The sequence below is a fragment of the Phoxinus phoxinus genome (assembly GCF_949152265.1).
Source record: "Phoxinus phoxinus genome assembly, chromosome: 5".
Classification (NCBI taxonomy): Eukaryota; Metazoa; Chordata; class Actinopteri; order Cypriniformes; family Leuciscidae; genus Phoxinus; species Phoxinus phoxinus.
In genome coordinates this window covers 6,898,755-6,914,853 of record NC_136880.1, presented here as the reverse complement: position 1 = coordinate 6,914,853, position 16,099 = coordinate 6,898,755, and the positions used below count along the sequence as shown (strand labels likewise).

Here is a 16,099-nt window from a genome sequence, read left to right as displayed (position 1 = left end):
TTCTTGGAAAAAATGAAATGTAATATTGTAGTAGTTATAAACCAAGGTTTATTTTATTTCAGATTAACATTTGAGGGCAGCAATTGTATTCATTATGTCAAAATAAAACCGACGTAATGTTACTTGAAGGCATTATAGCCTACTATTCCTGCCAAACTTTCATGGTTGCAGTTAGTGTTACTACAGTAAATCCATGGTGAATGTTGCAGATCTGGACACTGGATAGTTCATTCACGGCACAATGTTTCTTCCTGGTTTCCACACGCTGTTTGATCCGTTAATAACGGAGAAATGTGAATCTTTCTCTCTAGATCTCGCAGCGATGTTATTACTTCTGTGGCAAATTCAAATGCTTTCTTTACTGGATCTCTTATTAGCGCTGTGTAGTAACAGCATCGCATGATCACGATCGACTCGCGCTGCACTGGTCCAAACTGATAAACGGTCCGTCAACCACACAATAACGAGCAGTTTCGTTCCGCTTGCATTATGTTTGCCATTTGATGTTGGGCACTTGTGGTCGCGCCGGCGTCTCTTACATTATGAGCGCGCTTGCCACGCGCAACGCGCCTACATTTGAAATAACGAAATTCTGTAATTGAAATCGGCATTGTTAGCATATGATTTTTTAAAAACTTTGAAAAAATATTTTTATATAAAATTATTAGTAGAACATTTTATGAATCTTTATTCACCTCAAAGCATCCGCTCCCGCGCCCCCCCTGTGAACTCTGGCGCCCCCCTGAGGGGGGCGCGGACCCCAGGTTGGGAACCAATGCATTAGAGGACAATGAAAGAGTCGAAGCCCTCCAAAGAAACCGGAGAGCTGTTACAGAGGTTTGTATTTATAAAGTTATTTTAACGTTATTATATTCCAACCTGTTTGCACTTTATGACAAACCCCAGCACACAGTGATAACGTTATTTACATGGCAGCTCTGTGCACATGTACCGCTGGTACTGTAATGTTATTTAGTAATACAATGTTTTCAAAGTGTAACCTGTCATTTACTGGGCAACAATGATTATATGAAGCCATATTATACAAGTTGAGCAAACACTGGCCAGCCTGCAAACCCTAATATTATTACCCTAATAATTTATCAGAATCAGAAATTCTTTATTGATACTTGAGGGGAAATTCTTGGTCACATTTGCTAATATTGCATGTCAAGATACTAAGGAAAATAAATAACTATATAAAGTAGGTAAGTAGTTAATGTAATTAAATATAATAATAGTAATAATGAGTACTGGTCTAGTTAAGTTTGAGTCGATACAATCTTTAAAAAAATTGTATTGAGACCAAGAGTAACCAGAGTACTAAAGCAGAGAATATTTTATATTGAGTATTTTTGCCTGTGTCCTCTTTCTTCAGAGACTTCTTCAGGAGATGGCCCTCGAAGCTCTCCACCCTTCTGCTAGAAAGGCAGCCAGGCCTGGTCTTTGATGCCTTGATGATGCATCAGCGCAGACATGGTGCACCACCTTCTGCCGGAGTGCCCAGGAGTACCTTGGTGTACTTGTGGTAACTGTGGGGGAAATGCCTACGGACCAGGAGAGGAAATGCTGTGGCCAGGATCAAGCGAACTGTGTGAGCCTACTGCCTTGAAGAAGGCTTTATTCGCATTCACAAGCAGTACCGGGAGGACATTACAGCATTAGGCAACATCAGGGAGCCTGGGGATGACAACAGAGTACCGCTATGGTGCCTATAAACAGTTCATCTATTGGCAACATGGAGCTTTAGGCCAGGGAAACCGACGGTGTGGTGTTTTTATTTACATTATATACATTTGAACATGTGTTTAGAAAAATATGACAATTTCAAACTTTGACATAACATTTTCAATACCAATTTTAGTTATTTATATTTACATGATAGGGGACAGCTGTAGCCTTACTTATCATTACTGTTAAAAATTGTAAACTTTAATTTAGGCTACCTACAGAAAATAATATGCGCCGGTCACAGTGTACTTAGCAGAATAAGATGAAACTAGTTGAAAGCTATGACTTTGTCAGTGAACTGAAGTTCTTTCCCTCGTGATCCTGCCTGACAAGTACCAGGACACATGCAAGGTGATCTTTCCACATCGGATGCTGGTTGGAATAACGGTCCTGTTGAAGACAGTGCCATCAAACATAGTTACAGACTATATTGTAATGTAAATATTGTTACGTGGGAGTGTATTTGCTTTGTGTGTTGTTGGGGAAACTGTGTGTATTGGTCCAGTTTTCCTTGTGTGCTTTCTCTCTCGTTTCTCTCTCTCACTATAATGACTCACAGGTGGAGCTACTAACGAGTGGCCTGATTGGTGCTGTATTTAAGGCAACTGAACCATGGATCTAGAGCTCCCCGCTCTCATGGCTTCCTCAACGGATAGACGTGTTTGTTGTTTATGCCATATGGTATATAGTGATTGTTAAATGATGGGTACGAGACATTTGTTGTAAACCACTATCTTTTGTTAAGTTGTGACCTATGTGAAACCCTAAACTTCATCCTAATCCTTATCTAACTGGAGGAATGGTAGGGAAGTGGGTGCCTTTTTGATTTATTATTCATTTTCTCTTGGTTATCATAATTAGGGAGGGAAGCTTTTGTACTTTTTGTTTCTTATCTGATTTCTAGGGTAGTATCTTTAAACTAGTTAGCTTTGTTTTGTTATTTGTTTTGGCTTTTCCCCCTCCTGAAGCTTTATATGCTCCTTACTGGTTTATGTCAAATAAATTCACTTTTTCACTTTAAAGAGTGTCTTTGGTGTCTTGAAGCCTTGGGAGTGAGAGCGGGGACTCCAGGGATCTCGTTGATTGGATCTCTGTTTATTGTTATGGATGGTTTTGCTTCTCTTTGAGTAGAAATCTGACCTAATTCGTAACAATATCATTCAATGACATGTAATATGGTACAACATATTCAACAAATTGTGTAACGTAACTCTTCTGACTTGGCTCTGCAACAAGTCTGTTGTGGCTGGTGCAGGTACGGGGGGCACCAAACCAAGCTGTCTGGGGTCATCTGGTCGAAGGCTCCTCCTTCTAGGTATCCCCACTCTGCTTGTGAGTCTGTTATTCACAATCCTTCTTTGTAACTCGGAAATGTATCCGTAGGTTTTTTCAGATTTAAAGGCATATACACTGTATCTTCTAGCGATCTTCTTATACAATCTTTTAAAACTGAAATTACACAATTAAAAACCATCAGGTTTTTAAGTACAACAAGATACAACCTTGAGTGTTAAGACAATCAATTGCATATAAAACATTAGCTGAATATTGTACTATGAATGTGAATATTATATAATTGTAAAAACGTACATCTCTTTGCCGTCCAATGTTTTCATTGTTGGTCGTTCAGGTGAAAATTGTAGTCCAAAGAAGCAAGCAGAACTCTTGCCTCATAAACTGGTGGGCTGAAAGCATAGCCCTTGCTTGCATACATCAGGATATGATTGTTGAATGACTCTAGATCTGCAGTCAATCTAATAGAACAAACAAACAAACAAATACTTCTGTGTACATGAGCAGTAAGCACAAATATTACTAATATATATCAGTGTGAAAAAGTATAGCCACACTACCTGAATCGCAGATATTTGTGAACATCTTTCTGCCACCTCTTATTGTGAACTATATCCACTAAAGCTTTGTGGCACTGGGAGTCTCTCTGGATCCACATCTTTCCCCGCATTTGCTCCGATTCAAGGTGCCCGTGTTTGCAGCTTCCCATAGTCCAGGTGTGAATGTTGCAGACATGGTGAAGGATGCCTAACCATAATGCCTGAAAAACATAAAAATACACTATAAATATGTCCTTTATGTGCTGATGCGATCAGTTGTGGTAGTGATTAGGGGCAGATACGGTACGTTCAATGACTATAAAAAGAGATGAGATTGACATCTCACTAAGCGCGTTCTGGGTCCTGGAAGTGACGTCATTTCGGCCGTCATTCCACGCGCCGTGTTTATGTCTGGGAGGTAAGAGCTACTGGTGGCATTCTCTTTATGAACGTTTTGTGAGGGAGAGTAATTTGAGACGTATTTAATTTACAGTATGTGGCTGAGGAGTACTTTAGATGCGCCGAACAGATATTGGTCAATGTGAGGTCATAACTAGCACACATTTTTTTTCTTTCTTTATTTCAAGGATAGCCCATTGAGATGTACAGATGGTACTCAACCAGAATGCCTATTACCGCCGCGCCAGCCACCGCGGCACACCTACCACGGTAAAAATAATCCAGTCGCATTTCAAAGTCATTCGCGAAATGACCGCCAGGTGGCGCAGAGGGACATTGTGAAAAACAGCAGCTATTGCCGTATTTTGAAATGTAAGCGGGGTTAATGTCAATTAACAGATGAAATAGGCTACTATAGAACATTGTTTAGGACAAAAAAATAGAATCATCATTTAAAAATAGAGACGAGAACAATATAGCCTTTATTTCATATTGTAGCCTACGCCTAGACCTCGGTGGGCAACATAAGCCTATTGCCCGTTGGGAGCAGCGTGATAAAAAAAAATAATAATAACAAATATAACAAACAAAAATAAATTGGGTGCAATGAAGCTGATTATTTGTTTACTATTCTATTGAGGAATTAGACGAATAAAGCGCTTCTCTGGAGAAGACTCGAGAAACCGGGCATTTCTCAGTGAGTAAATTCATGGCCGAGTGGTAGAACTTACGTATCGATCATTTGGACGACACGGATTCAAATCCCGAATAAACATAGACTATTGTACATTTTATATTAGCCTATTAATGCATGTCATAGCCTATTATTAATGCAGACAATCAAACAAACAAAACTTTTTTGTATACAGGATAGCCTTTTTTTTTTTTTGGTTCCTAGCCTATAAAGAGTTTGTAAAAACATGGTTTTAAGCAAGGTGCGATTTGTCAGGGGGGACGGGGATTTCCTTCTGGTCTAAACAGCCCTGCTTCTGCTGAATTATTTTAATCCCCCCTCCACAGTAATCAATGCTATAAATTACTTCACCAATAGACCATTTAAAATATATAAAATAAAGATATGCAACAAACACGTTTAAACGACAAACAATAAAATCAGAACCAGTTTCAGTTATGTTCATGGTTCCAGTGCCTTAATGCATTCAAAATGTCACAAAGCATTTTGAGATTATTTTGAATGAAATATTGAAGTTTATAATTAAGTATTTTGGCACACCACGCCGAGTGGCGCTATCCATTGTTCTAAAGTCGGGTTTTATTCTGGCATGTTGAATTAGTGTTCGACAGATGCGGCGGCGCGTTCATTTTGGATTTATTTTTCTCATAACAGACAGCTAAAATAACTTAGGCCCTAATAGGCTACTCCGTCTTTTTCAGTCATACAGATCAGAGTAGACTAGAGTAGCCTACATCGTTCAAAACTGTTTATCTGTCGTCTCTGTCTCCGGGAACTGCGCGTCACAAAAACCGCTCAGTCACGATAAGAAATCGGCTATGTCTAAAGCCTTTAAATGTCTAAATATTTAATAAATGTTATCTGATTAGGTAATCCGTATGAAACCGAGAGGTGCAGAGGATCTACTCAAACATTATGTGAGCGCTTCCCAATGAGGAACGGACAAGGGTGAAAATCTCGCTATAATTAAACGTAGTCTAGGCTAAATCGCCCTGAATTAAATTGTAAAAACAGATCAGATAATTTATTTGTCGAAATGTTGCGATATTGTTTAATTTAAGTTCATAATTATTCTATAAATGTTATTTAGTTTAGAAGCAGCACCACAAAGCACTGTGGTTCGGAAAAAATAATGATAATAATTCACAAATCGCGCACCCTGGTTGTAAGGATCCAAAGATCCCCGTGGAATTTAACATTGAGTTGAACATTGTATTCATGACAACAAATGAACATGCGTTTGTATTTAGGTTTGCTTGGAAAAAGCTGCCCCAAACCGAAGTAGTGTTTTATTTCTTCAATTATTGAAATAATTAAATGTTTAGTAATAAACTTATATGACAGAAATATTAGCCTACTAGCCTACATGTAGCCTAAATAATTACATTCTTTCATTATCAACACTTTACTAGCCTAATGCTAATGTCTAGAATTAAGTGTGAATTGCGACTTCTCTTTGTTTTAAGTCGGTCTCAAACTCAGATAGCCTGTGGGGGGTTGGGGGTTCAGGAGGTGTTAAATGTTCTGTCTTTCATATGCAGAGTGAGTCTGATGACCAGGCAAAGGCAAAATACATGTATTGTATTTAAAGGGGTTTCACACACACTTTCAGTTGAAGTGTTCAATCCATTTGTTTCAACTAGTTTTGTAGAATTGTAACATGTTTGAGCAGTGTGTTCGTCAACAATCTGGCATTATCTAAACATGAACTATCGACGAAACGCGTTCTTGCCAACTAAACGAATGCGAGTGAGCAGCAGATGCAGAGCTCTTTTATTCGCGATCCACCTCATTTTATTGTACGGTGAATTCAACAAGGCATTCTGTTTCTTTGAAGCAATTCATTTGTTACAGTTTTTTTTCGTGAATTGTATGGATGACACACAGCGACATACTACAGTATTATCAGCTGTATGATGGGTTTTTACCCTGAAATGTTTAATTTCGAGAGAGACCCGGCGCGTGCAGTGCAGGGAGACTAAATAAACTAAAATAAAAAAGATCCAGCGCGAGAGAGAAGCAAAGAAAAACGCATGATCTTAATTTATGTAGCTTTGAACTATTTTCGTTTTGTAGACTAGCCTACTGTTTTATTGTTTATTTAGCTGCAATTTCTTTGGCAATACAAATTTAAAATGTCGCAAGAATAAGATTCTGTTTCTTACTTAATAAACTCTAACTCGATGCAACCCTGTTTTAAATAAATAAACTGCCCCCGACACTTTATTTAAACCTTGAAATGTCCAGGATCTGTTTTTAATTTTTTTTTCCTTTGCTATGGCGGGTATCAATGTCAGTCATCTCAATTTCGTGAATGATTCACAAAACAATAATTTAGCAGATTAAAGATAGCTTCGTCATTTTCATTTTCTGTCGTGATCGGCTGATAATCTTCCTTCATCAGTTTTGTCGTCTGTGCATTGGCTCTACTGGAAAGTAGCAAATTTATGTTGTAATGTGCCATTGATAATTAAACAAAACGCTTGACTTCAAATAAACAGTTACATATCTAAGCATCAAGAATGGTAAAACATTTAATGCTGTCAGCCAAAGCTAGAGAGATTCGATCTCGCATCGTTTGAAGCTCCGTGAAGCTCGTGCTGTTGCGTTGTCCACAGAGCTATCATCGGTCCGCTGTTAACATCATGTCTTATGCTCTTGGAAAGCCTCATTGATGTAGCCTAATATTTTTCTATTGCAATGTTTTGTGTTGAAATGTTTTCATTATTTATTAAATGTATTACATTTAATTTCAGTATTGTGATTATGAATTCGTTTAACTACGTTTCACTTGAATTGATCTGTTACCACATTTCAATCACTCTCAATGAGCCGCGGCGCGGCGGCAGATAACGCAATAGAGAGAATAAACTGACACTTTTCAAAGTCTGCGATTGTAGCGCCTCTTAGCGGTCAAAGGCAGCAAATACACACCCGCAGTTTTACCGCCACGGGAACGGCGGCAGTAAAAGTATTATTCTGGTTGAGTACCATCTGTACCATCTCATTTTCGAGGGGGTCCTTACAATAATGACAAACAAAACAAGACAATAAAGAGTAAATATTAAAGATAATTCCAAACACATAAGTACAAAGACACACACACACACACACCAGCCAATAATGCACAAATTATGCACAGACAAGGTATGATAAAAAAATTAAAAATCCCTCTAAAAAAATAGAGATAGACATTTGTTCACAAGCATACTATACACCCGTAAAGTAAAAGTATACAGTAAAGTATACAATCCATATTTGTACACAAATACACATATATACAGTACACTGAAAAGTGAGTAGTGTGAGCCCTAAAACAGTTCAGAAACACGAGCAGAGTGTTCGAAAATGCGTAATTAAAGATGGTTTAAAGATATAAAAAGAAGTGATCGACCTTAGTGAGGAAGGAAGGTTATTCCAATCAGATGAAGCTTTGAATGCAGGACGACCAATTTCTTTACTGATTCTAGGTGTAACTACGTAGAAACAGTTGGTCCATGTGCCTTAGGTTGTATTGAGAGCTAAAAGGGATTAAAAGGTCTTTCAGATATGACGGGAAATTAAAATGAATACATTTGAAAATATGTGTTAACCAGTGGAGTTTCCTTTTGGACTTCGGCACAAGCCAGTTCAAGGACTCACACATTAGACAATCGTGGGTTCTATGAGGACACCTGAGCACAAATCTACAAAGACTATTATATAAAACATTAAGAGGACGGAGATTTGTTCCAGAGGTGTTGACACACACACACACACACACACACACACACACACACACACACACACACACACACACACACACACACACACACACACACACACACACACACACACACACACACACTGTGTTGTAACAACTAAATTTCTGCTGATAAATTACTGCTACAAAGTAAAAAAAAAACTGACGCTCAAGCCCCAAAATTATATAGGACAGCATAACAAAAGTAATTTTAGTATTACCATTTGCTCCAATAGTTAAATAAAACCCACACTATTTATTTTCTGGGACTTTACGATTAATTTAATAATCGTTTAAACTGTTGATTATTTTTTCCAATAATCAATGAATTTGAATAAAAAAAAACATTAATTTCCAACACTATATTAAAATACAGAACTGACAGCGCACATTTAAAATCCGAAGTGCACAAACAAATTGCTCCTTGAACATCTCTGAGCTGTTAAAGTAATAATAAAAAAATATTAAAAACATACACATGCTTTACATCTGCCAAATATATTGGCTTTTTTAAAATACAATGCACAAAAAGATGTATATATGTTTAAAGGGACCTGAGCTGTCAGAACAATACATAATTTATAAAAAATAAAGAATATTACAAATCAACAACTTAACGAAATTTGTTTGAATGTCAAAACTTGTTCTCTACTCCAGTGGTTCTCAAACCTGTCCTGAAGGACAACACTGCATGTTTTCTTTGTCTCCCTAATCATACACACCTGATTCAACTCATCAGCTCATTAACCCATGTGATAGGTGTGTTTGATTAACATGCAGTGTTGGGGGTCCTTCAGGACAGGTTAGAGAACCACTGCTCTACTCTACACTCACACAAACTTATTTTGTTGTTTTTTGTCCAAGATCTTATAATCTTTAACAAAATGTTTTACATTATTTCACAAGCACATCTACACAAACGACAAATTACACGCAGTTGGATAATAATAATATAGCAATAATAATTCTTATAACAGAAGATAATGTCTAATCTATCCTAATATTAGTTATAAATACAATGTAGTCGAATGCACTCTCAGACACAATCAGTCTCTCTTTCGCACTGTCGAGTACGTTCTCGAACACACTCAGTCTGTCTCGCAAGTTCGCTTCACTTTTGTTGTAGTACTTTTTTTGTGCTAAAAAAAGCACAAAATTACTGTATCTAATCTCTGCGATCTGCAGGGTTAGGCCACATGTTTTCATCAACATCACATCTGATATTATCCAAGGCGATGCACCTGGGATAAAAACGCTTGGTATGTCGGATCCACCCTTGGCAATCAAGAACTGTGATGTCCCTGCACCAGCATCCATGGCTTCAAGGAGGGACATCTGGTCATGTGGCTGATGGTCATAAACCTTCCACCTCCATGCAGAAACGAACTCCTCTATGGGGTTGAGGAAAGGTGAATAGGGTGGATGGAAGAGACTTACCAGTCTTGGGTGGACTTCAAACCATGTTGTTCTTGCTTGCGAATGATGGAAAGCCATATTGTCCCAGGTAATTACAAAGGTCCTCATGTTTTCATGAGAACCAGGCGCTGGTGGAGATCATTGAGAAAGGCAAGGATGCGCTCGGTATTATAGGGTCCACTGGCTCACTGCATCTCTCACTGGGCCTGCTCTTCTCCCTTCTCCTCCTTTTACTGTAAAAGTGTCAATGTAATAGAACAAAAATAGCCCCTGCCTCTCTAAGCCAGTCTAAGCCAGACTGGAACCAGCTGTGGTTGGCCCAATTTACCCAACATAAATCAGCTCTGTGTCAATTATTCAATTGTTTGTTTGTTATCAGCTGAGATATTTTGTTTTTGAACTGATCATTGCAGATGCAGAGGTGTTTATACTGTATGGTTTGGAATATTGTTTTTGCTATTGTGGGATGTTGTGTGTTAACATTCGTAAAAACTACAAAAACAATCCATCATTTTGTTGGGAGGTATAGCTTGTCTGTTAAGAAAATGTAAGCATTGTGGAAATGTGTTCACTGACTGCATATTGTTTGAAAACGACATGAAATGTGTGAATGGTATGGCCACAAAAGACCGATGCTGTGCTAATTGTGTTTAGAGTTTTGAAAATGTGACAACTGGTTGGACAAACGCTTGTTAGCGACTGAAAAAAACTGTAATATGACTGACGTGCATCTAACGATCTACTTATTGTAAAAGTTCATTTAAAATATGACAGACTTTAAACGCTCGAGCACAGACTGAAAACTTTCACTGCGCACGCTTCAAGTATGTGGATCCACGCGCGCTTTAAGCGTATCGCACCATAAAAAAAAAAAATATCACATTACATTCTATATTCCTCTGATAAACCCTGACATTTAAATAAACATCTTAAACTTACTTAATAATGCTTTCAAACTATAAGATTAACCACCTAGAAGAAGCGGTTTAAATATAGCCTACTTTTACAAAAATCAATAAGATACTGCTTAAACCAATCACACATACAAACGCTTTATATACCCCTCTTAGACAAATTACTGCTAAATTAATAGCAAAACAAATCAGTAACTTCTTACGTTCTGCTTCGGGGCCATTAACTTCACCTCGGCGATGGTCTTGTATTTCACCGGTGGATTCTTAATGGGAAAGCCAAGGTTGGGCACCACAGAAATGTCGGTGGAACCACCGCACTGAATGTCAAATTCTCCGCCATCTCTACCTAGGAAAACAACCAAATTAATACACACATTAATAACCAGTAACATTACATAAAAGCGTAAATATTTACATAATAACCGAATAGATAGGCTACTCACTGACGTTTGATTACTTTCAATTTCACTGGACTTTTATTTTTATTCGCCTGCAAGAACGAAGTCCGTTTCTCTGCCGCAAAAACTACGACATGATGAAAGTCATCGCGGCTGGTTTGAAAAACGGCATTAAAAAAATTGTTACCACTCCTAGCTTTTTTCACAGGACTGACATTGTGAACATATCCACAAATATTGTCTTTAATTTCCTCGACCTTAACTTTTTTTTACCGGAGAAGCCATTTTGCACGTGCTACAGCTTTACCGTTGCCTCTGCTTCTTCTTCTACATTTCTTTAGCAATCGCTAAATTTACACTTGCATTAGCGCCACCTACTGGGCTCCTGCACGATAGCACTACCTTAAATAATGAATTAATGAAAAGCTTCCCATTTTAACAACCAACTTCCTACCTTCTTAACAACTATATGTATTGGTTGATGTTATAAAAACAAAACCTTCCATCTCCATATACTAACTAGTCTCTAGTGAAAAGAACAGAGTGCACAAACATATCACAATATGATATCAAACTACAACACACAGATCGGACAAGATTTGCCTTTATAACAGTCAAAAAAGGTGAAAATAATATGAATAACATGGCATATTTATCCAATAAGGAGCATTTTACTGCCACCTGCTGTCATTTCATCATACTACTCCCTAATATTGTTATATGCAGTGTCTTGGTCCAAGGTGCCATGTATGTATATGAGGACGTATCTCAAAAAACATGGCCGCCATTGGCCAATGGAATTTGAGCACCTATAAGACAAGGTTAACGGAAGCCAATCAGAACAAAACTCAATGGCCCTCATTTATCAAAAGTGCGTACACCAAATTTCCAGCGTACACCTGGCGTATACCCAAAACCACGGTAACTTTGCGATTTATCAATATGGACGTTGGCGTACGGCACGCTCAAATCCTACGCCAGCTCAGGAGGTGGTGTACATGTACGCACGTTTTGAGTTAGTGCTGAAATGCGCAGAAAAACAATTCCTAACACCACAAAACGCACTGACAAACTAAAGATATGATATATTATGACCCACTGTAAAAAAACAACAACAGAAATTATAAACTTCAGTGTTTATTTTTGTGAGTTAAGCCCGGCATGCGCGCACGGACTGGGTTCAGTAATGCGTTTCCATTACCCTTCAAATTGCGCAAATTGAAATTGCGAATTGAAAATACGCCCAATGGAAACACGTCAATTTCGCAAAAACTCGCGTTTATCGCAAAAAAAGTTTTTACGCTCGCATGAGGTGGTTTTTCAGGCAATTCGAAAAAGGAATATTTCGCAAAACTGCAATGGAAACAGTTTTTGCGCATTTACAGTCACCTGAAGACGCGGTGTGTTTGGGATCCGTGTCCGCAAATAATAATAATTATCATCATTATTACTAGGCTATATTTAGAAGACGCTTTTATCCAAAAAAGGAACAAAGCAATTCGTCAAATGACATTCATAATACGGGTTAGACAATAATAATACAGGACTAAGATTATCACAAATAAACACAAGATTTTGACGCATATCCAAGGGTTTGTGGAGCGGAGTGTGGAACGCGCACTGGATGGCACGGAGGCGCGCGCGCGAACACTTTTTCCTATCAATAGTGAAACAATTTAAAATACTCCATCATTTCTGGTCATACTGAAAAAATTAAAACATTATTTGAAACTACAAGAAAACGTTGTGCTTTTGTAAAATAAAATAAAACAATCAGTTTCATGATCTCCGTGAACTGGAGCGCGAGAACTGAAACAAAATATAGCCTATCTAAAGCTTGAAATGTCCACTTTAAAACGAACAAATTCGAATCGAAAGCTAATACATTTTGTTCTGATTAAGTAATCCGTATGAAAGGTGCATTTCTCTCTAAAAGCGCATTAACAGCGAAGATGGAGATCTTAGCCGACTTAGAAAACAATAGTTTAATATTGGCTCTTCTCATTCATCACTGCGGGAAAATATCAATTCCAGGTTCTAATTTGACCTTAGAAAACCAGTAAAATCGACATGTTTTCCATATTAATTTGTGTATATTTTACATGTTTAATAAAGGGGCAAAAAGTCATTAAACAAAAATCGGAAAATTCGTCGATATTTACTTTTTTGCGCAGCAGTTGGTGTAGCCAGTTCAAATTAAACTTTTGGTGTTCAACTTTGCGTTTTAAAAAGACAACCGTTAATTTTTCGTTTTTCAATTACGGGTTTAAAAAGGAAAAACGAATAGACATAAAAGTAGCCTACATGGATCTTTTGGAATAAGAGACAGAGTTCTTTATTAAATTAATAAAATAAACAATAATTAGCCTATAGGAATACTGGATTCTAAACCTCAAAGAAATGTCACAATCAAAACCTCAGAGCAGAAATGAGGGCGAAACACCCAGAAACTCCTTATATATCGTTCGGAGTATAAGGGTCTTTCCCTGCCATTAATGCTTGGATAACACGTAGCCTACGTCTCCTTCCATTAATAATAATAATGTCTAATGCGGTGGCTGTGATATTATATAAACCAACGTCCGTTGCCGTGACTTATCGCGCGAGAAAAAAGGACGTTTTAGTTGCATAACATCGGTTAATGGAAACGACGTCATTTCGCAATAGTTTTTTATCGATATTTAAATAATAGCGCAAAACATTTGACATTCTTCTTCTTTTAAATAATAATAATAATACAAATAATAATAATGACAAAGACATTCTTCTTCTAAATAACAATAAGCGTCATTAATAATCAAAATCATAATAGGCTACTAATAAGAAAAATATTACAAATTGTCATGCAATTATTCACATCATCATCACTATTGTACACCCTATTACATGTGACGTCATACGAAATTCAACGCTAATAGTTTCAAAACACGTGCTGTAAAATAATGCATTGTGATGATAGGTAATTTGCTCAACCAACCAGCGATTTAAACTGGATTTCCACCGGAGAAGTTTCTCCTCTTTGCCGTGTGTCCATGGCGTAAACTGAGGGCGTGGGGGAGGCGGAGACGTGAATATATAGGGGCGTGTTAATCTAATGACGATCGTTTTCAGCCGCGGCATTTATCAAGAGGCAGGTATTGCGTACACCTGAATTTCAAAGGTACGCACAGCTTCATAAATCAGGCGGTGAGAGGAGTGTAAGCATAATCTTACGCCAACATATATGCCCGTTTCGACGCAAGATTGATAAATGAGGGCCAATGAGCATGTTCAACTCATGACCCAAGAGGTCTGTAAGAATTTTCAAAGAAATCGGTCACTAGTTGGCGCTAACCAGTTTTACACCTCTTTAATCACGTGATGCATATCATTTGATAGATCTCCTCATGCTGAACAACTTTGCCTCAAGAACCATTGCTGTCAATCTAACTGTTAATTAAATATTCACAAATATGTTAAAAACCTACTTTTGCAAACTAGTCCCTGTTTTTTTGCCCAATCGGAACCAGACCAGTCTAGGACAATTTTCTGGACTCTCTAGATCAATAATTATCGAAAAAAGTTGAACTTTGACCTTTGGTTTGCTATAACAGGGTAATTTAGAAAATGGGCGTGGCAAAATACACTCAAGCCTATTAATCTTAAAAGAAAACTCAAAACTTCACAAACATTTATGAGCATATGTGACATAACATGCTAAAGAATCATGCAAAATTTAAAGCAGCACTAGGTTACTTTTCTTTGTTTTGCTCTCGGGGTCCCCCTAGAGTTGGGAAACAGTATTGTCCTCTACTACTGTCGTAAACTCTGCCATACATGCACGTGCATTTGTTGACAACCATGATAGCCCAGAACACTGTAGGAGGAGTTCACATGCAGGTGTTCTGCTTGCGTCGCGTGTGAAATGTCTTCATCCAGGTACAGTGGCATATATTTCAGCATGTCATGATATGAATATAATTTCATGGGTTTTATTTTTTTTTCAAACGACAAATGATCGCGATGCTCACGTTTACAAGCCAGCGTCATTATAGTAGCCTAGTCTATTGGTTACCGTTTTACTGAATCTATATGATACTTCAATGCAATGTGTGGAGTGGTAGATAATAACCATATATCGTCAATATTATAATATCAAGCTACCATAGATGAATCTGCAAATTTTACAAATCGATTTGCATTATAGCTTGTTTATTTGTTTACAAATAAACAAATATCACAGACATGTTAGGTATCCTAAAATATTATTTTGTACATCGATCTTATATATTTACTTGCAAGAATGTAGCCCCTACCAAACTTGTACACGCCATTTAGACATAGGCTTTCATTTGATATTTGAAAGTCCACATCGGTCGGGCATAGGGTTGCCACCTTTGATTTGTGAAAAACCGGGACATTCAGATTATTATTATTTTTTGGGGTCTGAGTCTGAGTTGTAGGTTGTAAATAGTATTTTCTTTGACACTGGTGGCTCATGCGACTTTGTTGTGTTATCCTCATAGACAGTGGTTATCCTCCTCGTCCGTCTCTCTCCCCATTTCACACAATAGATGTAAATAGACAGTTTTTAAAAAGCTAGCTAGCAACTAAACTCACACTGTATCATCTTGGATGTGTGTTGATGCGCGCGCGCGACCGAGCGACAGCACAGGCAGTTGCTAGGCGATAAGTTGAGCTTCCAATCAAATAAAAGTTAACGCCTGGCATTGGCCAATCCACTGTTTTACCCGTTTTTACCATGGTTTTTACCCGTTTACGGACACAGGATTGGATGTACTGTACACAACTATGAAGAAAACACAGTAACAGTAGACGGAAACTGTTTAATTTGAAACCAGGAAATTCTACTTTAGAAGTATATTTTCACAAAAAAACGGGACAATTCGTGTCCCGGGAAAGAATATGAATTTTCTGGGACTGTCGCTCAAAAAAGAGAATAATCCCTGGAAAACATCGGGCACCCCTCCTCC

The 16,099-nt window shown here is 37.8% G+C and overlaps 1 long non-coding RNA gene across 1 annotated transcript; it reads right to left on the bottom strand.

Annotated features, from left to right (window-relative positions):
• Window positions 1-2,789: 2,789 nt before the first annotated feature.
• On the bottom strand, window positions 2,790-3,684 carry LOC306998848. Its single transcript, XR_013797684.1, has 3 exons — window positions 3,585-3,684; window positions 3,322-3,485; window positions 2,790-3,180 (listed from the first exon to the last, which is right to left on the bottom strand). It is a non-coding gene; the product is annotated as an uncharacterized lncRNA (long non-coding RNA).
• Window positions 3,685-16,099: the final 12,415 nt, after the last annotated feature.